Raw genomic sequence first — 27,653 nt, forward strand, 5'->3', positions numbered from 1 at the left:
AGGCCAAATTTCTAAACAACTTGAACCGTATTCGAACTTTATATGAATTAGGATCGATACATCACATTCCTATCTTTAATTTGGCCTTTGTAAGAGTGTTTTTGGTTGAGAATTGAGCTTGTTAGGAGCTTTGAAAGTTGGTCAAAAAATCTGCAAAATTGCAGAAAATCGCGAGGAAGGCGAGTACGCCTGTACTCGCGGGAGTGTGGGGCGCGCGTGGCCAGTTTCTGCAGCCTCTTTGGGGGGCGCGTCCGGCCTCCGGCCGGTGTGTGGTCGACACGTGTGTGTCTGTGTTGTCCAGTAGATCGATTTCGTATATTTAAACCCTAGGTTTTAGCAAACTATGCGGGTTTTATTTAGGTTTCCGTTATGTGCTTTAATTAATGTTATTTTAGTTATTTCACATATAGGGGAAACTTATCCCGAGGATTTACGAGGCCAAGCTAGGTTCGGGGGCTACAACCCAGCAACGTACTTGTGAGTGGGTAGTTGTTTTATACCTATACATATTTATAGTTTCCATAAATGCGTATTTATTTCACTTTTACGCTTACATTGCCAAGTATTGTTATTGTGATATTAATTGTGATAAATGCTGCTATAAGGTTGAGATATTACTGTCATGACATTCATACATATTTGTACATGCTTATCCTGCTGCACCGGTGTTAGTACTCGCCCAGGGCCAGGGCCAGTCCTTCACGTGTATGTTCACAACGCATCGTTCGCTTGCCTTGAATCCAAGTTAGGTGCCAATCCTGTCAAGTAGATTGCATTAGGCAACTCGACTTGTATATGACCGTACTTCTGCACCAGCCTTCACATGATCGTAGTACTATAGCATATTGATTACACCCAGTCCTGTTCGTGTCAGAAATTATCTGTTTGAACTTATGTGTGTGTCAGCTTAGATGGATGAGCACTTAACTACACTTGATTATCACATGATTATATTATTGTGGCGTTAGATACATCATAACTTGGCATATATTTGGTTACAAATCTGTTATAGTATTGTTGATTTATCGTATACATACCTATGTAGTATGTTTTAAGGAAACTATACTTGTTTTACGGTGAGGGGTTAGTATATTCAAAGATAAAGGATTTCTTATAAGCATTATTTTGCTGACCCACTCAACTTTGTTTTTTGCCCCTCCAGGACCTATATAGCTGTACTCTTTGTGGCACTTGAGGAATCTCGACAGTTGTGATATTTCCTTCTATTTATACTTATCACTGTTATGTAATAAGTGTACTTTAGTTATCTTGACTACTTTTTTGTAGTCTCACTGTCTTACGCTCTGAATAATTGTAGTGGGTTCGTCCCACAATTACACACTTTTTCACTGTTTAGTTCTAATTAGTTTCAATTTTATTCAGTTTTTGCATCACTTACCCTTATGGTTACGTCACCTCATGGTGATGGTAGCATGTTTCGACCATTCCAGGTCAGGGTGTGTCAACCTATGTTTTGATATAATAATTTTTTTGGTTAATTTTGATGAATGTACCCATGTTTACACACACACACACACACACACACACACACACAATAGTATATTTACATTTTAATATTTTTAGTCCCACAAATTATGGTTTTTTATTTAAAATCTCATTTATATAAACAACTAAAATTTCTAATTTTTAATTTAAAAAATATAGTAACGTACATAGAAATAAATTTTCACATTAATTTCAGGGACCTCGATCAAAAATTAAAAATCAACAAAGTTTCAATCAAAGAATATTCATAGCTAAGGATCACATCCATTTATATTATTTATTTTTAATTTATTTATGAGCTTTTCACAATCAAAACCGTCTGTGACAACCCTTCCCAAATTTTACAATTTTATAAATTTTAAAATTGTGAATTGAATAAAATGCCCTAGAGGCGAGGACTTTGACTTCCATTGACCATCATCTAGACGAATGTATGACTTATTCTTTTGGCGTATTTGTGCATAGGCGAAAGCCGTTCGCAAGTCCGGATTATAACAGTATAGTCACGGACATTTGAATTTGGTTATTTATATTTTGGATTATAGATTAATTGAACTCTCACCTTATGGGAGAAAAGCCCAATCAGATTTATGTTGAATAAGTGACCAATCAAATTTTGAAAGGGAGAGAAAAATGACCAATTAGGAGAGGAGAGAGAAACTGAAATCTTCCCTCTCTCATTTTGTCAACCTGTGCTCACCACCAACCTGGTTTCGACTCGGGTTTGCTCATTTTCTCCGACAATTTTCATCGGTTTTTCTGGCAAACCATGTCCAACAAACACCTGGAATCAACTTCCTAGCCTTCCATCTACCATTTCCACTCAAAATCAAAGGAAATTTAGGTGTAGTTTGGTGAAAAACTCACCATGGGTGTCGCGGGAAACCTTACCGAGATTCACCATTTGTGAAATGATTTCATTCAATTACCACCACCATTACACTCCCCTTGAGCTCTGGAACAAAGCCCAAGCATTGGTTGGGGTGTTGGAACGGTTTTGGAGTCTAATTGAAAACACCTTTTCTAAGGTTTCTGGTGGATTTTAATGAAATTGAAGCTCTTCCTGGCCTGATTGGCCGTGGTCACAAGTATGAAAGTTACTCTACTCATTGAGATCTTCATTCTTGTAATTTTTGGTAATTTTTGGAAATAGTTGGATTTTTCGGCGAGGGGGGGGGCCGACCGCCACCCATGGCAGCGCGTGGCCAGGGGGTCGTCGATGTCATTCTTAGGCTAGATTAGATACTTTGAGTTCAGTCTTGGTAATTACATGATATAGGTTGATGGTTGGAACCTGAATTCTTTGCGATATGTTAATTGGTAAAAGTGTGAATCGACGATCCGACCGTTGGATCGTCACCAAAATTTAATATATTATAGTACATAATATTTAAGGATCATAGAAACTTACGGATTGGGAATCTAATGTACGGATCTTCCTGAATTGGATTTGTAAGTTTATAAAATAAATGTTAACCGTCACTTAGTTTTGGGCAATTGACGGAGATCCAACCGTTGGATCGTAATGAAATTTTAGTATGTTATTCTAGAAGCATAATGTGTATCTTTGGAAGTTACGGATTGGAAATCTGATTTGTAGATCTTCCGAATCAAGTTTACAGGGTTGTAGACCCAACCGTCGATCAAAGATCGACTGTTGACTTATGGTCAATGGGTCTCAAATTATTTTAGAATGTCCTTGAGTATGTGTTTTATGTGAATTACGTATTCTATTGATAAGAGTTCTGAGGTGTGATTCAATAATTGTTCTAGGCGCCAATCATTCGGGACATCTCGATGCACGTGCTAGATAATCGTAGCGTGGACTCCAGGTGAGTGGGTCTTTTCCTTTTATCATAGGTATATAATTGATAGTTCCACAAACGCTTCTAAAGTGAATTATGCATGTTACCTACAATTAATTAGTGTGAACTACGAATGGCTTGATCCCTATTTAGGGTACGTAGGCAGTCTAACGAGACGTTAGATGCATCCATACAATAAATGAGACTAAATAACTGAGGCAATAGCCTTGTTTAAGGAATTAAGTAATGTGAGGGACATTGGTGGAAAATATAAGATTTAACCTTATGATTTGGTGGTTAAATATTGGTCATAAATCAATGTATGAAGAATCAGGAATTTAAAGTAAGGAAACGTAAGTAATGATAGTTAATTAAACTAGTATCTAGTTGGGCTTATCATCGATAATTATCTTCGAAAATAAGTAGTTCGGGAGTAGGGCGTTACGGATTATGCATTTTATGCCATATATATATATATATTTAGGAATACTATGTTATGGTTGAATTTTGATTGCATCATGGCATATTCATATGTATATTACCTGCACGTAATCATTGTAAATGCTTGGAAGTGCGAAGGTGAACTCAGGACACTCAGGTAAGTTCAGGTGAGTTTATGGTATTAGTTGACATGATGTGGTTATGGCATGACTATATTATGTCTTAAGCAACCCCGACACTGTCGTGCAGGTTGCTCATGAATCGTACATGTTATGTTGAGATGCATTGAGAGTTCATAAACCTGCACCTCGGTGTTAGTGCTCCCGCCCGTGGCCAGGGCACAGTCCTTCACGTAATGTTTACCTCCCGCACCTTACGCTCACATTCAATCCAAGGTAGGTGCACAATCCTGTCGTACAGACCATTATAGGTGGTTCCGACTCGTAGGTGACCCGTGATTATTCGCACAGTCTTCATGTGATCGTAGCACTTAAGCATATTTATTTACACTCAGTCTTATCGTACAGACCACTTTAGGTGGTTCTAACTCATGTGCAGGTATACTTATTGAGCTATAGATAAGTCATAGAGGTCACTAGAGGTGACTCCGACTTATAAGCTAACATATGTGATGAATATGCGATAAGCTAGCATATGTGATGAATATGTGATGAGTTAGCATATGTGATGAATATGCGATAAGCTAGCATATGTGATGAATATGTGATGAGTTAACATATGTGATGAATATGCGATAAGCTAGCATATGTGATGAATATGCAATATGAATATGTGATGAGCTAGCATATGTGATTAATATGCGATAAGCTAGCATATGTGATTAATATGCGATGAGCTAGCATATGTGATGAATATGCGATGAGCTAGCATGTGTGATGAATATGCGATGAGCTAGAATATGTGATGCATGTGTGATGAATATGCAATGAGCTAACATATGTGATGAATATGCGATAAGCTAGCATATGTGATGAACTAGTATATGTGATAAGATATGGGTAAGTCATACAGGTCACCATAGGTGACTTCGACTTGCATACTAGTATGAGTTATTAATCACATGATTATTTGATATTGCTGACAAGATGCTGTGTTATGGTATATTTATGATTTTTTTGGAAATTATACAGGTGTTGTAGCGAGGGGTTATAATGTTTCATATGGTTTCTATTAAAAAAAATTTCCAGGGCCACTCACCCTTGTCTTGTCTTCAGCCTCCAGGTTTTATTAGCTGAGCTTTCTTATCGTTGAAGATTCGTGGCGATTCTTAGTATTGGAGATTATTTGAAGGGTACGATTCTTAATTCACTCTTCTGTACTTACTTATGCTCTTACGTTACGTGTGAAGTGGGTTCATTCCTGCTCACCAGTGCACTCTGGTATTTAGGCACTTTTAGGTTTAAATTTATTCACATTTTTCCACATCATCACACTTTATGGCTTTGTCACCTTCCAGGTGTCGGCCAACATAGCTCGATTCGAAGTCCTAGTGGACATTCCGGGTCGGGGTGTGTCACCGTCACCATCCCATACAGCAGTAAGTTGCGAGGTACTGATATTGATCTGTTAGGTTGGAACATTAATGTTAGTAGGTAGAGTACTACCACATATGCTTTACTTTTTCTGAAATAAAACGGTAGTTGTTTTATTAGAACATTAGAAAAAAAATACAAATTTATAAAAAAAAAAAAAAAAAAAAAGTATCCTGAACAGAACTGGAAGGGTCATCAAAATAATTTAATTTTTTAAAAAAAAGAAAAGAAAAGAAGGATATATTGATGTTTTTTGGATCATTCAAAGAAAATACAAAGGTGTCAATTGAGTACATTGCTCCAGTGACCAAGAAAATGATTTGAAATGAATTTGCTCAAATAGACAACTATTGTAAACTCTAATACCATATGTATGAAAACTATAAATGTCGCCCATACTAATATGTTACAAAATGATAGACGCAAGAAATGTGTATCGACAACTACATCACCGAATGTCGAGGACATAATGTTATTGACCAGGAGCGCAACAAGACCACATAAATCCTCATTAGTAGAGCAAACCACATAACTCATTGCTCAAGGCGAAGGCCATATCCAATTATCGCTGTAGCGTGACCACAAGACGATGAAACTAAGGACCCACCAATCAGTACATCAACCCACGACTACATGCAACCTCATTGCCCAACCAAATATAAAGCTCAACACGGTGAAAACGCCATATCTGACACGCCTAAGACTGCAAAACCAAAATAGTTGGTCACCAAAGATGGTGTAAGCACTAAATCCCAATGCTCATAAAGCGCAGCCATGAATATCAGTCACCAAGGTGGTCAGCCATCACATCAGTGAAACAAGGCCACAGGGCCACCATGTTAGAACACCTAAGATGATGGAGAGGAAATATATTGTCACCCAAGGCGGCGCAAACACCAGTTCTTGTTGCCTAGGTCGACACAACATCCAAATCTGGCCACCCAAAGGCGGTCAGCCATTCGATCTAAGGCTATAAGGCTATGCAACTACCAAAACAGATTGATGAGGTTGATGCCACTATGGTTTTAAATAGATAGAGGTAGATTCAACCTACAAAGAACTAGTAGAAAAAACAGCTTGCATGTTGAAACAAATTTCGTCGCACAAGAGCACCTTGCATGACAAACACAAAATGTAGTCGTGCAAAACAGAGAGGAAAGAAAATAAAATTGCGTGCCCAAAATGTTCATCGCGCAAGACAACTTTACGTGACAAAAAGGCCTTGTCGTCACGGAAAATCAACAAGAAAAATGCACGGGAGATTAATTTGGCACGAGTTGTCACGAGAATCTTGCGCGACGAAAACTAGACTTTGCTCGACAAAGATTTCGTCACGCAAAGTGTTCTGAAGATATAGTCTGACTGCTCAGGCAAGCATTAAATGCTAACATTTATAGCAGGCAGTTATGAGAACCTTGCGCGATGAACCATTGATCATGGAAAGTGTGTGCAGTTTTATATAAACACGGTTTCAGAATTATATTTTGCAAAGGTTTTATTTCAAACGATGGCCGATTCAGTTTCAGAGTCAACGGAAGGTTTGGATGGAGAAGGCTCTCGTAAAGGGAAAGGTAAAAATAAATTATTTTTGACTTAATTGTTTTACAATTGATATGGTTGAAATTGTTGTTTTAATAGGATATTACGTTTTTAATATTTGTGGTAGGAAAAAAAATGAAGAAAGCTCTGGTGACATTAGAGAAATACCGATGTAAGCGTTTGTCCTCGTTTGTTCACAAAAGTTCGGTTGAAGCGTACGCCGAACTTAATTATGATATAAGGAGATTGGTGCGGGAGAAGTGTTCTATCGAATTTAACACTTGGAAAATGGTGCCCGTGGACGTGAAGAACTTGATGGTGCAGCAATTATCGATAAGTTTATATTATAGAATTTGTAATTGTTTTTGTTTAAAAATAATTTGTTTGCCATATTTAATTTAATTTTCTTGCCATTACAGGTTGTTTGGGATGTTGATGAAACTGATGAGAAGCAGCGGAAGTATGTGGATGAGCTAATGAAGAAGAAGTTTTCGGAGTGGAAGTTCGATGTACAACGGGCTGCAGATCGTGCACAAGTTGATAATGCCGTTGTCGATGCACATGCTGATGACACAGAGGAAGATTGACCAAATTTGAATTTTTTTTTATGAAATAAAATTTATTTAAACGTTATGTATTTGAACTTTATGTTGGAGCTTATTTTAAAAATTTCTATGACATGCATGGAGTTAATAAATTAGTTTTAATAAATATTTTGGTAGTATATAAGTTGGTTTGATAATTTTAATTGGATAAATTTTTTTTTACATCAATAAGAAATCAAACGGAAAAAACAGAAAAAAATAAATAAATAATGCTTTGCGCGACGAATCTTGTATTTGTTTCTCAAATGAATTACATTATTAAAGATATAAATAAAACGGGGAAAAATACTTGTGCGACGAATTATATATTCGTTGCGCAAAGTGTTCATCCCAAAATTGATCTTTATAACCTGACGTTATAAGTTGCAGAAGGAGAAAACTGAGAAAATTGTAGTTTTCTCCCCTGCAAATTATTGTTCTGGTTTTCTTTAATTCAAGATCCGTTCGTCCCATTTTCTTTCAATTTCTTCCTTTAAAACTTCATTCATCTAAATCGCTAGGTTCATCAAGGTATTTCGTTGTGTTTGGTAAGGGTTTTTGTTATTTCCATTTAAAATTTTCAATGTGAATTCATATTAAGACGGTAAAATTTGTTGTGTATAGGATTATTGTGTGTGACTAGCACTCGGTGGATAACGATTTGGAAGGTATTTTCTTCATTTTATTTAAAAAAAAATATGAAATAGTTAAAGTATATTGAAAATATGTTGTTTTTTTAATGTACAAATATGTGTTGTGATGTACGGAGTTAATTGAAATTAACTTCGTACTTGGTTTTTTTAGTAAAACTTAGTTTCCCGTTTGAGGATTAGTTTGATGTTGCGCATTGATGCAAAAGCATGACTGCGGTCCAATGGATTCTTGAATTGTCCCATTATTTGGACAGTTTGCGAATGCAAAGTTATGCCGCGTAGTTTACGGTTAAAGGATTAGGTTTTGGTCGTGGGAATTTCGGTGGCATCTCTGTACGTTCTTTAGGTGGCACGTAGGTATTTCATATCTATGTTGTGCACTTGAAGAACTGTACAGAGATGCTGTCGAAATATGTCCTCGTCAAAATCTAATCTTAAGTAGCCATAAATTACGTGCCATAATTTTGCATTCCTGAATGGGATAGGACATAAATTTGTCCATGTTGTTGTGATTGTTGTACTGTTATTATGGTTGCAGGAATCATGGACATAACGTGGATGCATAACCCGAACAAATGCGCGAACGAATACTTGAACTGAATCGAGGATTTTATTAACTTTGCAAGTATAGACAACCCGGGTGCAACTAGAATCTGATGTCCTTATAGGAGGTGTAACAACACGTTCATGGAAACTTATGAAAATGTTCGATTTCATTTAGTAAGGAATGGAATGGTATAGACTTATAATATTTGGAACCATCACAGGGAATAATTACATAATGCTTCGTCTTCAAACGTGACAACAGTGGCCAATGTTGAACCTAATTATATGGACCCTAATGAACAAGTCATGGAAATCTTAAATGATGTTTTTCCATTTGCGTCGACAAATACCAATCATGAAGTGGAAGATGACGTGCCAACACCAATGGATATGGGAGAATTTGAAGAACATGAAAAATTATTAAAAAAATGCCAATCAAGAGTTATACCCAAGGTGTGATGGATTTTCCGTTCTCACAGCTATTGTGGAACTGATGCATGGGAAAATAAAGTATCGTATGTCGAACTAGTGTTTTGATTATTTTTTAGGGGTTTTCAAGAGAATGCTGCCAAAGAACAATTGTTTGATGAACCGTAGAAACGTTCAAAAGGTGTTGAATGGTCTCGGATTGGGTTATGAAAAAATTCATGCTTGCAAAAACAATTGTTTATTTTTATGTAAGGAGAATAAAATGTTGGATAAATATCCTGTATGTAATGAGTCGAGGTTCAAAATGACATATCATAATAGATCAATGAAGATCGTACAAAAAGTCATGTGTTATTTACTTTTGAAACTTAGGTTGCAACGGTTGTATATGTTAACGCACACTACCACGGATATGAGATGGCATAAGGAAAAGTGGGATGATGACGATGTCTTGAGGCATCCTACAGATGGAGAGGCATGGAAAAATTTCGATCAAATGTTCCCTGATTTTGCTGCTGATTCTCATAACGTTAGATTGGGACTTGCCACTGACGGATTTAATCTATTTGGGGTTTTAAACCAACACCACAGTACTTGGCCGATTTTCGTATTTTCGTATAATTTGCCGCCATGGAAATGTATGAAAAAAGAATACATGATAATGACTCTATTGATAACTAAGGATCCTGGTAAGTCAATCGATGTATACTTACGGTCGTTGGTGGATGAGCTAAAAGATTTATGGACACATGGTGTGTGCACATACGATAAGTATGTTGGCAAGATGTTCACTTTGCGGGCTGCAGTAATGTGGATTGTGAACAATTTTCCCGCATATGCAATGGTTTCCAGGTGGAGCACTAGGGTTATATGGCATGCCCTGTATGCAAGGAAGACGTAACATCTAGTTGGCACACCGGAAAAGTTTGTTACCTTGGTCATTGAAGATGGTTGCCTTGGGACCATGAGTGGCGAAAGAAGGATAAATAGTTTGACAAGGAGAAAGAGCATCGCCTCAGACCCAGAGAATGGCTCGATGATCAAATTTTGGAACAGCTTAACCGTTTGGATTTTTCTTCTTTCGGGACCAATGTCAGTAGGACTAGACCACATATGAATTGGACGCACAAGTCTATGTTTTTTGAGCTCCCATATTGGTCCAAACTAAAATTGAGACACAATCTCGAGGGCAAGAAAATTCTAGATATTTAGGGCAATATTCACAACCCGTATTGGTCAGTACGATAAGCATGTTGAGAAAATTGTATTTGACACATTGGTCAGCACAATTCTAGATATTGAGGGCAAGACAAATGACACGATCAAAGCTTGTTTTGATTTGGAATGAATGGGAATACGATGGGGTTTATGATTGAATAGGGATAATGATAAAACCAGAAGGGATCTTGCATTTTTTTCAATGAAACTAAATCACAAGAAAGAATTTTTAAAGTTTTTATCGTCTGTAAAGTTTTCCGATGGGTATGCTTCAAATATCGCGTGTTACGTGAATGTTGACGGGGGTAAATTAGCTGGCCTAAAGAGTCATGACTGCCATATGGTTCTGTAACGCCTACTTCGTGTGAGTATTCGACATCTTTTGCTAGCCGATGTAGTGAAACCAATCATGTTGTTGTCCAGGTTTTTTTTTCGCAATTGACGTCAAGAACGTCGTGAAAAACGAATGTTAATTAGTTGCGCCATGACATTGTGTGAGTTCTATGCAAGTTTGAGATGATATTTCCTCCAGCTTTCTTCACAAGTATGATACACGTGATGGTTCACTTACTAGATGAGGCTTTGCTTACTGAACTAGTCAACTTTCGATGGATGTATCCAATAGAAAGGTATATATTCCTCATCTTTTTATTAATCAATATTAAATATATTAAAATTAGTAATATGTGTATTGTATCATTTTATTTTGGCAGGCTTCTTGGAGACTTGAAGAAAAGTGTACGAAACAAAGCGAAGCCCGAATGATCCATTATACAAGCTTGGGTGGCATATGAGGTGCTTACATTTTGTGGAATGTATTTAAAGGATGTTGAGACAACTTTTAATCGTCCTCCTTGCAATAATGAAGGGGGTGTGAGAAAGGAGAAACTTTCAGTTTTTACCAAAACACTCGACCATTCGGAGATCCGATTTATGGCGAGTCATTGTCCAAGAAGGACACGGAGGTAGCACATTGGTTTGTACTCAACAATTGTGACAAGACACTGTCATACCTAGACGAGCATGAAAATATGATGAAGTAGGCACATCCTTCACATTTGTATGCCAAGAAACACCGTGAATTGTTTCAGCAGTGGTTTCTTGAATATGTAAGTTTGAAGTGTTTTGTATTGGACATATATATTGTACCAATTAATTTGCTCAAAGTAAAAAATTTAAATGGTTCTCTAATATTAGGTGAATCAATTGAATGCATCAAATTCCCTTGCGTACAGTGAAGAGTTATATAACTTGGCGTTCAGACCGATTCGAGTTAAATTGTACTTGGGTTACCATGTCAACGGCGTCAAGTTCTTAGTGGGTGCACAAGATAACAAGTTGTGTACGCAAAACAGCAGTGTTCATGTCCCCGAGGAAGACGAAGTACAGACATTGAATTCTATGGCAAACTAATAAGTTTCGTGCAATTGCTTTACAAAGACTGGTGCCAAGTGATCCTATTTAAGTGTCGATGGTTTGATACAAACCCAAATAGGCATGGAAGTGTGAAAAGAGATCATGGATTACTATCAGTGAAAAGAGATCTAGATGACCCTAAAGCCGGGAGGGGTTGGAAAGTAGTTCAGAAGATGGATCATAGGAACGTGTATGCTATACTAGAACAAGACCATACTGACAACGACATCGATAATGTTGCTGACCAACGTCTTGAATATTCAATGGAGAGTGGTGCGGAAACACTCCGAGATACTAATTTTATCCAAGAACCATTTCAGATAGAAAGAGTATCTTCAATTGAAATACCAATTCAGTCGATCACAACTGACCTCAGTAATCTTCCATGATATGATGGTCCAATGCGCACAAACGACGATGGTGACGTACCTATCGATAATGAGGAATGAGACACTGAAAATGATGATAGCGACGAAAGTGAAAGTTATTATAGTTTAGATGAAGATTAAGGCAATGGTTAATGCGTTATATAGAGTGAAGGAAAAAATGGTATGAATGATTCCCATTTTATATGTGAATTACTTTGTAAATACATTTGTTTTATTTGTATTTTATAATAAATTGTAAACAAAATAAAAAATAAACTATTTTAAAACATAATTGCGCGACGCATAACAAATTTTGGTCGCGCAAGCGTTTTAATTTTACGCAGGATTATTGAATTTTCAGATACTTGCACGACAAATACATATATTTTGTCGTGCAAGTGTTTGAAAATTCAATTAAGGAGCTTTTTTTTTCGTGGAAATTTTAAAAAACTTGCGCGACTATTGTTTAGCCTTGCGAGACAAAGCCTCCGTCGCACAAGATTCTATATTTTTAACCCCGTGAATCTCCTTCCTCCCCTCACTTCCCTCTTCTTCCTTTTTTCCCCACGCGATACCCACTCTCTCCTTCCTCTGTATCTCCATCTGTCTCTCCTTCACTCACCATGTCTCTCCGTCCCTCTCTTCGGCCGTAACGTCTTCGTCTCCAATAGGTAATTTCCTCTTCAGTTTTTATTTTCAATTTTCTTTATTGACCATGTTATTTAGGGTTTTTATTTTTTTATTTTTCAAATTTGGGGTTAGAATTAGGCCAGTCGGGTTAGATTTAGGGTTCGTAAATTGGGGGTTACATTTAAGTTCTTAAATTAGAGTTTTTAGGGTTCTTAATTGGGGTTAGATTTAGGTCTTAAATTAGGTGAATGATTTTGGGCAGTGAGGTTAGATTATGTTTTCTTAAATTGGGGGTTAGATATAGGGTGCTTCATTGGGGGTTAGATTAGGATTCTTAAATTAGGGGTTTTATAATTTCAAGTAAAGGGTTAGAATTAGGGCCTTGTCTCAGTCTTGATTGAAAAAAGGGGAGTAAATTGATATATGTACCTCAAAAACAAATGCATTGACATGGCAAGTCATCCTGTAATATATAAAAATACAAATCCAAGACATGAACACCGATAATTTGATAGAGATCCTACCATGTGTATATAATTCTGATCAAACTTTTTCATCGATCAAACTTTTTCTTTCACTTTTTAGTTTTTTTTTTTTTTTTTTTTTAAATCAGTCTATTGTGATCCTCCCTCGCATTCAAACAATATTGATGTTAATCTTTCTGTTTGGTACAAGTGCATTGACGTGTTGTTTTGTTTATACTCTTTCAGCCAAGGTTTTACTTCAATATGTTGCATTATAAATAAATAGATGCATTCGGGTATTTTCCTATTCTTTGTACTATGTTTTGTTGGAGTTTATCAGATAACTTGTAGAGATTGATGTAAAAAAGTTTCTGAGGATATGATTGCATTATTATCATGTGCTAGCTCTATAAGCATAGTGTTAATATGGACTAGCTAGAATAGACTACAAAATAACTATGTGAATTAATAAATAACTTTGTTATTATACCAATTGGGTGGAGTGTTGAGACTCGTTTGATAACCATTTAAAATTTTTGCTTTATTTAAGAAATAAAAAAAAAGTTGAAAAACATGCAAGACGCTTGTCAAAAATCTGTTTGAAAGTTTTTTGCTAGCTTGTTTAAGTTTTAAGTTTTAAGTTTGCAAATACTCTTGGTGTTCAAAACAAATTTAGGACATATATAGGACAAATTTAGGAAATATTATCATTAAGGAGAGGGAGGAAGGTTTGAAACTATACATCGTACTCCACTCTCTAAAATCAGTATCTTGGATCTTCCAGCTTTAGATCTTGTCGCTCAACTAGTTTGTTAGCCAGAAACCCAGCTGGAGAACCTCTGACCTGCCTTAGGACTACCAACATAATATTCATACAAAAATGATCCTCATTTTAAAAATTTCAATGCAAAAATGCTCTAAACTCTTAGGCAAATGCTCTTACATTCTATATATGTCCTCATTTTAAAATTTTTGCTTTATTTAAGAAATAAAAAAAAAAGTTGAAAAACATGCAAGACGCTTGTCTAAAATCTGTTTGAAAGTTTTTTGCTAGCTTGTTTAAGTTTTAAGTTTCAATTTTGCAAATACTCTTGGTGTTCAAAACAAATTTATTTCCAATTTTGTAGATGTCACAACTCATTAAAACCCGGAGGGCGATGACTTCTACACCTAGTCCGACGACTACACCTACTACTGTCGCCACTGCTCTGGCAGGGATGGACCATAGGCCGGTCAATCCGATTGACCCAGTTGGTCCTCTAGTCCCACATGTGCAGGGATCATCGACTTCTTCGGTGGCGCTACTTGCTAGCGCCCGACTTACTCACCGACGCCCCCGCACTCCAGACCAGATGTCGCCATCAGGATCCACAACCGATGGATTGAGTACACGGTCAGGTATACAATCCTAATTCACTCCCTCATTCCCATGTTAACTGAGTTTTGTTATTTTAGGTTCAATTTGTTAAGTTATATCATGTAAGGATTAAAAAGTTGTCATCGTTCCGAACCTTTTATTAAACTATTATGATCATTGTGTTGGATATGTATATTGTTTAAGTTATTTCAAGGTTTTGGGAAATGTTTTAATTATAGGGGAGGTTATGCCAAAATTTTAGTAGGATTTTTTATTAGTTTGGGGTTAATGATTTTTTTTTTCATTTCTTTGCAGCGAAGAAAGACACCTAGGGACCTTGTCGGTAATTGAAGACGGCGAAGGTAACCTGGGTGACCAACAGTCGTATCCCAATCACATACAATGAGCGACATCGGGCAGCACCAATGGCAGAGCATGATAGTGCATTGGCCCACGATATTGGGCATGTCGTGCGGACCTTTTGCCCTATGCGGTGGAAGTCTTGGAAGGTGATGCCGGAGGAGACGAAGAACACGGTGCGCAATTAATTGTCTGTAAGTAGTGTCACCTTTTTAATACTTTTCATGTAAAATTTATAAATTTATATTTATTACTGTCTTTTATTACTAATACTTTCATAATATTTGTTACATTGCAGACAAACTACAATTTGGAGGACATGTTGGCGTACCTCAATCGGCTTTTCTCTGAAAGCGAGAAGCAGTGGAAGAGTGACCTGCACCAATATTTCCAACAGTTTGATGATCCGCAGGTCACTCTCAAGGAGGGTTGCCTGAAGGAGTTCAAGGACCGACAAGATAGTTGGGTTTGGCTCTGACATCAGTTTCAGGAGGCAGGCTATGTGGTGCGTTTTTAATTATGACTTCTTTCATTTTACTTTTTTTAATTTTTACTAAGGTTTATTATTATCTTTTTAATTTTCTCTAAGTATTACAACTAATACGTTTATTTTTTGTATAACAGAAGAAGACGAAGGCGAACAAGATCAATCGGAAGAAGAAGACTCTTCTCCACCATTAGGGTTCGAGGCCCTTCTCCTATAAGATGGAGGCACGGCGGAAGGTATATATTACAGCTTTCATTTCCATTTTTAAAATGTCACTAATAATTTATTTTTTTTCGTACTAACATTTTCCTTATCTTTTTCGATTTTAGGGGTGTCCAAAATTTCTGGGGATCGACATGTTTGCTGACATTTATGTTCGGCTTAGGGATGAGTTGACCGAGTCCTTTCATTTAAGTAATTTCTTATGCATTAAACATTTATACTAATTATTTCAAATTGCTTTTTATTAATAATCCATGTTTTTTTTTCACATGCGACTAAGGTGGAAAAGAGTCAGTCGGTGCTTCAGGAGTCCATCTCCCAGGTTCCCTCGGACACTCTGATCGAGTTTATGGATCCCGTAAAGATGCAGGGTTACATATCCTGACAGAGACATTGGACCAGACTTTCGGTCGATGGCTAAGGACATATTGTCGAGGGATGGGAAATGCTAGGCGGCAGGAGAGTGGAGCCTCGTCATCCTCGTAGTCAAAGGGGCAGGTTATGGCTTTGACGCAGGAAGTCACTAGCCTGAGGAGTGAGCTAGCATCATACAAGTCTCAAATGTCAATGCTTGTACAAACCCTCAATTCCTCCGGAATACGTCTCCCCAGTTTTTCTGCACCATTGTCCTCAGAGCCCTTCCACACTGAGCATGCACATCAATCAAGCCCTTTGACCTCCGACCCCGTCCCCAACCCCACCCCTTACCAGCAGCAAGATTACCAAGCACCTCTGAACGACTTGCCTATAGATTTTTTCGTTTTTTTATTTTTTTTATTTTTTTATAGTTTTGCTCATGCTTTCTTTTTAAACTTTATATTTGTATGTATATTTTTATTTCTATTATAAATAAAAATTGTTTTTTATTCATTAATTTGTTTTTTTTTTGTCATTAGTATGAATTTTTTTTTCCTTTTATTCTATTTTTTTTATTAAAAATTACACTTGCACGACGGTCGTCACGGAAAATTACACGCGTCTTACCTACTTCGTCGCGCATTACCACGAGCGTCTTACATTTTTCATTGCGCAAATTTTTTCGAGACAAATTAATAACGTCCCTAAAAATTTCTCGCCACAAAGCGCACTTGTACCTTTTATATCGTACAACGAAAGCCTTTGTCCGTATAACTTTAGCGCAACGAGTAGTAAAGCGTCGCATGATTGTTTAGATGCACGACTGTTTGGACCCAAAATAATATTATTGGGCCGAGTGAAGGTTTATGTTTGGTCCAAAGCTTTTCCAAAAATACTATGGGTTGTCCAGTGGTCATAAGCCGCCCAGTCAGGTCGGTCAAGTCTTATTGCAAAAACGTTTAGATTGGATAATAGTGAATGCGTCGAGTTCTAGTATGATAAGGAGTCTTAATGGAATGAGGATGCTGAGATTTGAGAAGCGAATGCGGCCGGATAAAGAGTTTGGTTCAAAGTCCTAATGGAGGTGGGATTGGCCAAGGCGTGGTTAGATTAGGATAAAGAATCCTAATACGGGTATAGTTCTGGTTTGGCCATGATAAGGTTGGCTGCTATAAATAAAGAAAGGGTGCATCATTCAAAGCCCCTTCAATTTGGATAAGCAGCACTATGAAGGCAACTGGCAAACACTTTTAGTTTGGATAAACAACACTGTTGTTGTAGAATTAGCTGACCGCGGAGCACCTTCAATTTGGATAAACAGCATTGCGTCAAGGCCGACTGATTATCTATCCAAGTCTCGGTCGAGAAGGATTTTTGAATCCTTATTGGCAGAGGTCATCTTATTAGCCTTCTCGGCCAAGTGAGGTGTTACGGATTACTGGGCTCGGCATATTGAACGCCAAGTTGTTTTATGATTGGATACTCATAAGTGAGATTTAGAGTTCAGCATTCTGACGGTCGAACTACATTTACGATTAAGACACACATTTGCTTTAAGTACATGTGCCCATATAGTTTGGTGTCGATTCGGCGTGCTTATACTTTTACGAATATAATCACTATGACCGAATCTGATGCCGATGATTTGTAAACTTCACAGAACTAGCAGCCTAGAACATGAAGGCCGAGAAGTGTTCCTTCCTTGGCCACAATCGCAAGATTAAGAAGTCAGCAGCATACCCAACGCCACGCAACACATTATACTCCTTAGTCGAGCTCGGTCGACGAGTTGGCACGCTCCACACATAACTGAAAGACGTAGTTAGCTCATTAGTTACTTAGCCTGAGCGCCACGTAGGCTTGGTAGATTTTAGGGTCAACATTGTGGCAAGCCCAGTGGGACCAAGTGCTAAAACTACGAAGTTCATGCCCGTTGAAACACAATCGGTTAAAAAGAAAACAATCATGGGAAAGTCAACGACTGACGTACCAGTTCAGAGCCTAGGACAAAATTTGTCATGTGCACAAAACCTTCTTATCGCTGTGACGCCGAAGGCTGTAAGTGCAACACACCGAGAAAATGAAGTTTATCTCGGTACCCAGCCTCGCAACACAGAAATTCCCAACAAAACCATAGGTGTCTCCATTAAAGGATAGTGGAGGACTGCGATGAAGATGGTGGTGAAGGCTCTGATCCCCCAACTAGGTCATTTCTTTGAAGACGACTTGACGAGCAATCTTGGCAGGTTGAACAAACAGTTAGCAAAAAAATGAACAATTTTCTTGAGGTGATACAAAATAATGGTGATACACATACCAGATTGCTCAAACTACTGGTTAGCAGAGTTTTCGAAGGTGGGCCTGTTAATTAATCCGACAACTTCCAGCCAAGAGTAATTTGCTACAGGCCGAAACATGATCTATTCGGCTTAAAACAATTGACTTGGAAAAAAGATGAGGCTCACGCAGCAGGACAGACAAATCCGACCAGAAAATGGAAACAACATCCATCAATATGACCGAAGTCCAAAGGATGATCGATTCGGCCTTGAAAAAGGGGTCCAATTCCTGAAATTGATCCATCCATATCCAGTTTATGTGGAAAAGTTCGAATATCCCAAAGGCTTTAAGATCCCTTACTTCAGCCTTTTCGCTGGGGAGTCATCCCTGTCCTCGTTAGAACACGTGGCCTGGTTCACTGCGCAATGTGGAGATATAAATAATGACTTCCACAAACTGCGATTATTCAACTTCTTAGTGACGAGCTCGGCATTCGCATGGTACATCAACCTCCCGCCTAATTCTATCCAAAGTTGGAAGGAACTACTCGAAAAGTTCCATGAACAAGTCTATCAGCCGGGGATGGAAATGTAAGTCTCATCGCTGGCTAGGATGGCCCAGGCGTCGAATGAATCGCCAATGGAATACTTAACGAGGTTCAAATAAGCCAGAAACTAGTGCCAAATACCTCTTCCTAAACTTGAATTCATCAGGATCGCTATGAACGGTTTGGATGTAGAATACAAAAGGAAATTCTTGGGGGTAAATTTCTGACATATGTACAAACTGGCCCAGCACATCAAGCAATATGATTATTTACTTCGAGAGGAAAATATCTCGAAGTCCCCATCCCAGGGAACGATTTACAAAAACCCCACGGTTAGCTACACATCGACTGAAGGGGAGGATTCCCAATACGTCAGTGTGGACACGGCCGAGATAGTGATAGGTAAACCGTACGTTTACAAGGCATTGGCTTAAATTAATTCCAAGGATGCCAAAACCTACTCGGCCTCTGAAGAGATAGTTAAAACATCAAAAGCTTACACCTTTGATATCACCAAGGCCAATGCAATTTTCGACCAATTGTTGTTGTACACAACATTCCTAAGGCTGAATAGTTGAAAGGAAAAACATATTGCAAGTATTATAACTCGAATAAGCACACCACAAACAATTGCGTCATGTTCCGTGATGCTATTCAAAGCTGGATTGATAAAGGCAAGCTCAAATTTCTGGAAAAACAGATGACTGTCAACGTTAATCCCTTCCCCTTGGCGACAGTTGGCATGGTGGATGCTCATTTGCCCAATAGCAAAGGGAAAAGGAAGGCCGAGTTCATTCCAATACAACATGTCCCAAAGCAGAACTCTTGGCCGCGACTCAAGATTGATCTATTTCCAACGAACCACACACAGAGTTTTCCAGGCCGACCATAGTCGAATCTATGTTAGACTCCAGTGCTGAAGAAATTGATGGACCTATGGTTTTGTGCAACAGTTGTAAAGCACACGTCGTCCTAATCGAACCAAATGAGAGACCACCTCAGGCTTCAACACCACGGCAACCATCCAAGGCCGCGATAACATTCCAAAGGAACTCAGCGGAGGCCAGTGCCAGAAAGTGTTCGATAGGCTCGGCCCTTACATACGAACGGACGACCCCACCTCAACCAAACGATGTCTTGATTTCGACGCACCGTTTTATAATGAGGATTATTACTCGCATAACTCCAGCAGCTCAAGTTCATCGGAAAATCAAAGAACTTTCAAGCCACCTGAGCCACACGACCAATGTTGGTATAGTTACAATTCTCCCACTTGCATGTGTACTGCATTATTTAAATCTCATAAATGTTGACGCCGGTGGATAAATTGCATGGCTCGACGACAGGCAGCACATGCCACTTCGAATACTAAATTGCAGCCGAAAGAAGCAGTAGGAAGTGGAGATGACTGACAAACCTTGATAGTCATGGCCGAATTACTTCAAGGAAAAAGGGTAATTGCTCACGACTTTGAAACCACCATTGAAGAGTCCGAGAAGAGCATCAAACTCCTCCTTCGGCCCAGGGAGATGAAAGCTCATTTCGAGCATTTCAGAAAAGAAGCCGAAAGCAAACTTCCCCCATTAACCTCACAAGAGCCATTAATAAGAGTTCGGCGGAATTTACACCCTATATTCCTCTACAAATCTTTGGGGTATATGCGAGAATTTCACAAGAAACATTCTGCCAATGACTTGTACGACCTACCCAAGGCGTGTCAAGAAACCCTCGACCTGGCACTAATTTGCCTTGATGTTGAACAGATCATTCAGAAAATCACTGATCCATCAATGAAGGCCATGTTCCAACACATACGTGAAGCTTGGGTCCTCGGCTTCGAGGTCGACACACACACAAATATAGACACCGACAAGCTTTCTTTTTCTTTTGAAGACCTTTAGTATTTACGACATCATTTTGAAGTCTTCTCAGCCGTATCTCCTTTCGGCCGATGAGAAAGATCGTGTGGTGTGTTTGGATGCCTACCTAGACACGAGGGATGCCCGAATAGCCAATGAGGAACGAGCCTGTAAAGCACTGTAGGGATAGAATCCAACCCCAGCGACAAACAGGCTCGAGGACAACAACCAGAATGGAACAGGTTCAGTTGACATATTACTATAGTAGGTACCTAATAAGGAGAGAGATGATCAGGTCGAGGGTGCTCCAAAGTATGACAGCACACTCCATAACCCGCAGGAAAATGACCAAGACCCGATGGGTCATTTAGTCCTTGAAAATATGGAAATAAGCATGGTCCATGTCATACCTGCTAAATTTCAGCCAACCCCACACCAATCAAATTCCTTGGATGGGGACGTGGTTGCCAAGGAAGCAACACAAATCGATTTCATCGCCACCGAAGAAGATGAACAAGCGAGTAAAACCGACAAACTTAAAGCAGCTTTGGCCGTACTATTTCATCGCTCTTCTTCGAATAATCTTCAACATTTGAAACCGTTGTATGTCATGGCTCACATTGAAGGATATCCAATCTCTAAAATCTTCGTCGATTATGGGGCTACGGTCAATATCATGCCCGTCTCCGTCATAAAAGCACTACGACGATCTAATGATGAACTCATTCCATCAGGAATAACCATGAGCAGCTTTGTCGGTGACAAGTCTCAAACCAAAGGAGTACTTTCTTTTAGGCCTGGCAATTCTTGACACGACCCGATAACCCGACACGACACGACACGAAATTAACAGGTGTTCGGGTAGACACGATAACGAATCGGGTCGTTATTGGGTAACCCGATAAGCACCTGTTAAGATAACGGGTTGGTTCGGGTATACACGTGGGTAACACGATACACGATAAGCAGAATATTAATTTAATAATTTTATAACCCTAAACAAATACTATAATTATATATATATATATATATATATATTAATTTAACAATTTTATACCCCTAAAAACTATAATAATTATATATACTATAATAATTATACCCCCAAAATATTAACTATAATAATTTTATATATATATATATTAAATTTTATACCCCTAAAAACTATAACAATTAATATGCATCTGCCATCCGCCCTTTGAAAGAAAAAAGGGAGGGAAAAAGTTTTCAAAAAAAAAAAAGGAGGGAAAAAAGAAAATGATAAGAAAAGGTAACAAAAAAGAGAGGGAAATATGGGTGTACCAGTACCACTGTACCGTGTAGTGTAGGTGAGGTGAGGTGTCCACCCTTTGAAGAAAAAGGGAGGGAAAAAGTTTTCAAAAAAATAAAAAAAAGGGAGGGAAAAAAGAAAATGATAAGAAAAGGAAACAAAAAAAAGAGGGAAAGATGAGATACACATCCTACGAAACTAATTTCAACGATCCAACCATCAAACATGTTTGTATATGTTTAGAGATCGTATACACTAAAAATTGTAAAAAAAAAATATTCAGAGATCAAGTAACGGGACAAAACTTTTCGACGGTAATAAACGAAAAATCACGATTTAACGGTTATTTTAACTCCGATTTTGATGATTTTTTACAGCTACACTCCTTGACCCTATATGAATACAATGAATGAACTCGATCTTCAATTTAAAATATTTACTCTAGTGGATACCACAAAATCTTATGTTATAATTAATGAAAGTATAAATAAACTCTTAAGTATTAGTGAATCTATTGTTTTTATGGGATAAACATTCTATGAAACTAGTTTCAATGATCCAACCGTCAAACATGTTTGTATATACTTTAAGATCACATACATCAAAAATTGAAAAAAACAAACATTAAGAGATCAAGTAACGGGACAAAACGTTTCAATGGTTATAAACGAAAAATCACGATTTAACGGTTATTTTAACTCCGATTTTGATTATTTTTTATAGCTACACTCCTTGACCCTATATAAATACAATGAATGAACTCGATCTTCAATTTAAAATATTTACAATAGTGGATACCACAAAATCTTATGTTATACTTAATTAAAGTATGAATAAACTCTTAAGTATTAGTGAATCTATTGTTTTTATGGGATATGCATTCTACGAAACTAGTTTCAACGATCCAACTGTCAAACATGTTTGTATATACTTCGAGATCACATACGCCAAAAATTGAAAAAAAATAAACATTAAGAGATCATGTAACGGGACAAAACTTTTCAACGGTTATAAAACGAAAAATCACGATTTAACGGTTATTTTAACTCCGATTTTGATGATTTTTTACAACTACACTCCTTGACCCTATATGAATACAATGAATGAACTCGATCTTCAATTTAAAATATTTACAATAGTGGATACCACAAAATCTTATGTTATACTTAATGAAAGTATGAATAAACTCTTAAGTATTAGTGAATCTATTGTTTTTATAGGATACGTATTCTACGAAACTAGTTTCAATGATCCAACCGTCAAACACGTTTATATATACTTCGAGATCACATACGCCAAAAATTGAAAAAAACAAACATTAAGAGATCATGTAACGGGACAAAACTTTTCGACGGTTATAAAACAAAAAAACATGATTTAACGGTTATTTTAACTCCGATTTTGATGATTTTTTACAGCTACACTCTTTGACCCTATATGAATACAATAAATGAACTCGATCTTCAATTTAAAATATTTACAATAGTGGATACCACAAAATCTTATGTTATACTTAATGAAAGTATGAGTAAACTCTTAAGTATTAGTGAATCTATTATTTTTATGGGATACGCATTCTACGAAACTAGTTTCAACGATCAAACCGTCAAACATGTTTGTATATACTTCGAGATCACATACGCCAAAAATTGAAAAAGGCAAACATTAAGAGATCAAGTAACGGGACAAAATTTTTCGACGGTTATAAAATGAAAAATCACGATTTAACGGTAATTTTAACTCCGATTTTGATTATTTTTTACATCTACACTCCTTGACTTTATATGAATACAATGAATGAACTCGATCTTCATTTTAAAATATTTACAATAGTGGATACCACAAAATCTTATGTTATACTTAATGAAAGTATGAATAAACTCTTAAGTATTAGTGAATCTATTGTTTTTATGGGATATGCATTCTACGAAACTAGTTTCAACGATCCAACCGTCAAACATGTTTGTATATACTCCGAGATCACATACGCCAAAAATTGAAAAAAATAAACATTAAGAAATCAAGTAACGGGACAAAACTTTTCAACGGTTATAAAACGAAAAATCACGATTTAACGGTTATTTTAACTCCGATTTTGATTATTTTTTACAGCTACACTCCTTGACCCTATATGAATACAATGAATGAACTCGATCTTCAATTTAAAATATTTACAATAGTGGATACCACAAAATCTTATGTTTTACTTAATGAAAGTATGAATAAACTCTTAAGTATTAGTGAATCTATTATTTTTATGGGATACGCATTCTACGAAACTAGTTTCAACGATCCAACCGTCAAACATGGTTGTATATACTTCGAGATCACATACGCCAAAAATTGAAAAAAACAAACATTAAGAGATCAAGTAACGGGACAAAACTTTTCGACGGTTATAAAATGAAAAATCACGATTTAACGGTTATTTTAACTCCGATTTTGATTATTTTTTACATCTACACTCCTTGACCTTATATGAATACAATGAATAAACTCGATCTTCATTTTAAAATATTTACAATAGTGGATACTACAAAATCTTATGTTATACTGAATGAAAGTATGAATAAACTCTTAAATATTAGTAAATCTATTGTTTTTATGGGATACGTATTCTACGAAACTAGTTTCAACGATCCAACCGTCAAACATGTTTGTATATGCTTTGAGATCACATACGCCAAAAATTGAAAAAAACAAACATTAAGAGATCATGTAACGGGACAAAACTTTTCAACAGTTATAAAACGAAAAATCACGATTTAACTGTTATTTTAACTCCGATTTTGATGATTTTTTACAGCTACATTCCTTGACCCTATATGAATACAATGAATGAACTCGATCTTGAATTTAAAATATTTACAATAGTGGATACCATAAAATCTTATGTTATACTTAATGAAAGTATGAATAAACTTTTAAGTGTTAGTGAATCTATATATTAAATTAAATTTAAAAATTTGACTAGTACTGTATGAATGTTTTTTTTATTAAGCTCTTATTTTCGAGTGTAGATGTAGTACTTAAAAGATAAATGTGTTTTAATGTTTTGAAGTAATATTTATGTGGCAATGTGTGGTATGTGCAAATTTAAGAAAAAAATATATTTTTCTTAACGGGTCTTAACGGGTCATAACGGGTCGGGTCACTTTACCTGTTGGGTAAAGTGACCCGACCTGTTAAGGACCCGTTAAGATAACAGGTGTGACACGACACGACCCGTTAAGATAACAGGTGTTACACGAAAACGACACGAACACGACAGACACGACCCGTTTGCCAGGCCTACTTTCTTTAGAGGTCAGCGTTGCAGGTTGTAATCACATGACCGCATTCTTTATCGTCGACTCCAAGACCGAGTATAATGCATTGCTCGGTCTGGATTGGATCTATCAAACAAATTGCATCCCATCTTCATTATATCGAGTTCTCATCTTTTGGGACGGCAAAACCGTTGTGGTTCACCGTTTAAGGCTAATATGATTTAGAATCCAAAAACATTTTCGTAAAAGCGTTTTGAATCATTTTAAACACACTTTCAAACGAGCTGTAGATAGTATTAAAAATTGAAATATAGAAGAGAAGAATTAATATTAATCTTTATTATATATATGAATATATAAATATGAGTTTGAATGGAATAGAATATTGGGGTTTTGTTAAGTTAATGAAGACCACGTCCACATGCTAATGTAAAGCTATGTTTCGTATTTGAATGAAACAGAATATTGAGGTTATTAATTTAATGAAGACCACGTCCACATGCTATTGTAAAGTTAGGTTTTGTATGATCTGGGCGTTTTGTTGGGTCCAATATTTTCAACAACAGCTAGGCATATATGCATGGCTGGAAGGGAATGGGTTTTTAGCTATCAATTATAATTCATTAAATTTCTGAATTTTAAAATTTAAGGCACACAGGTAGACAATGTACGTACGTGGAGTAATGAAGATATCAACAAAAAAAAAATAATAATAATCTATATATTGAATACATTTGATGATTAGGAGCGCAATGCTTCCACCAAATTATTCTATCAAGCTCCAATAACATATAGGATAATGGGGATGACAGTTTTTACCAAGCAAATTAGGGTTCCAGCTTTCCAGGGATATCTCACCTAAATTTGGGAAGAAATAAAAGGCGCACTTTAGGTGTGAAGATCAAGCAACATCATCTATTTTATTGAGATTTTTTTTCTTGTTTGTTTGGAGTAGAGGTTAATACATGATTATTGATTAGCTGAAAATTGATCTATCACAAAAATGGAAATTGGACACAACATCATGTCCTATATTTCTTGAAAACATGGCATAGTGAGAAAACGTTCGTAATTTTTACTCAATTTACTACAACTTTGATCTTCTTTTTTTAACATGATTGATTTTTTTTTTTAATGAAATAGAGAGGGGTTAAGCGAGCTTAGTTATTCGTCAATAGTCATGTGCAAGACACCAACTCTCTCCCAAAAAGAAAATGACCATTAATGCACCTAGAAAATTCTCACTCGTCCCCTATACCTACTTTTTTTAATAAAATTGAAAAATAAGATATTTTGAAAACGTCATATCTTAAATAAAAACAAAGCCTTGTGCACACAATCTTTCGTTGGTCTAGTATCATTGAACCAGTTTCTATTTCATCTTCTTGCATGTATATTCGTACTTTTGATCGTCTACCACGGAGACATTGCGTGCGTGTCACCTTTTTTAGTCAAGAGATCTGCAGATTTGATTTGTGGCGTCTGTCTAACTTTGCATATTTGTGTCAAGGTCTTTCACTTCACTTGACTCCATTAATTGATTGTTTTCGGATTAATTAGAGAGTTTATGAAATTTGGTAGAGCACAGGTTGCCTGCATTGAGCAAATCAGCAAAAGGCAGATGAGACCAGATGAGAAGGTTTAATGAGCAATGGGGATGAGGTTTTGGCACGTACATATGCCTCTCACTCTCTTTTTCCATTACTCAAAGTATTTCTTATAATTTATAAATATTAGTCAAAATGAAGTATCGAGGATTAATTGCTCAAATATCTACTACATAACTAACAAATGTTGACGGCATATACTTCCAAATCTAATCATTTCAGTATCGCAACTTCCATATACTTTAAAAATAAAACATCATTTTAGCCACCTTCCCTATTTTGTGACAAGTGACAACATATATCAAACTAAAAATTAACACAATCGTACTAGACGGTTGTATACGCTTCCATCTGACAACCAAACTATCATGTGCATGATAGAATAATTGTAAGCAAAATGTATATACTATTGCAGGCCTATTTGATTAAACGATCTAGGGTTTAGAGAGAAAGAGGGGGCCGGCCACTATTAGAGAGAAGAGAGATTGATTTAATTGTGAGGTGTGTTTGATTCACCCCGTTGTGCCTTTATTTATAGTAGTAGGAAAGGTAAAACCTTTCCCTTTAGGATTACAACATTTAATAGGTAATCTAGTCCTAATAGGAATATAAGATACATTCCTAGATTCCCTAGGATTTACACAATCACATTCATATTCTAAATATGACTGCAACACTCCCCCTTGAGTGTGTAAATACTCAACAAACCATCACATCAGATCTTCAGCATAAAAGGTAGAATAGTTGATGAAGTCATCGGCACAACGGGTAATCGCGAGTCTCAAATTTAAGTGAGGTATGCATTTGCAAAAACTCACAAAAACCTTGCTATGGTAAAACCCAAGATAGGGGGAATCCAACATATGAGGGTTGAGTATTCAACTTCCCT

General features: G+C 36.8%; 2 long non-coding RNA genes across 2 annotated transcripts; both read left to right on the forward strand.

The window, feature by feature from the left end:
- The first annotated feature begins 12,602 nt into the window (after positions 1–12,602).
- On the forward strand, positions 12,603–15,053 carry LOC139195167 (uncharacterized). Its single transcript, XR_011579801.1, has 3 exons — positions 12,603–12,729; positions 14,280–14,550; positions 14,825–15,053. It is a non-coding gene; the product is annotated as an uncharacterized lncRNA (long non-coding RNA).
- Positions 15,054–15,173: 120 nt separating this feature from the next.
- Positions 15,174–15,771, forward strand: LOC139195212 (uncharacterized). The gene is made up of 3 exons (XR_011579852.1): positions 15,174–15,374; positions 15,494–15,592; positions 15,686–15,771. It is a non-coding gene; the product is annotated as an uncharacterized lncRNA (long non-coding RNA).
- Positions 15,772–27,653: the final 11,882 nt, after the last annotated feature.

The sequence above is a fragment of the Malus domestica genome, chromosome 04 (genome assembly GCF_042453785.1).
Source record: "Malus domestica chromosome 04, GDT2T_hap1".
In the NCBI taxonomy this organism is placed as follows: domain Eukaryota; kingdom Viridiplantae; phylum Streptophyta; class Magnoliopsida; order Rosales; family Rosaceae; genus Malus; species Malus domestica.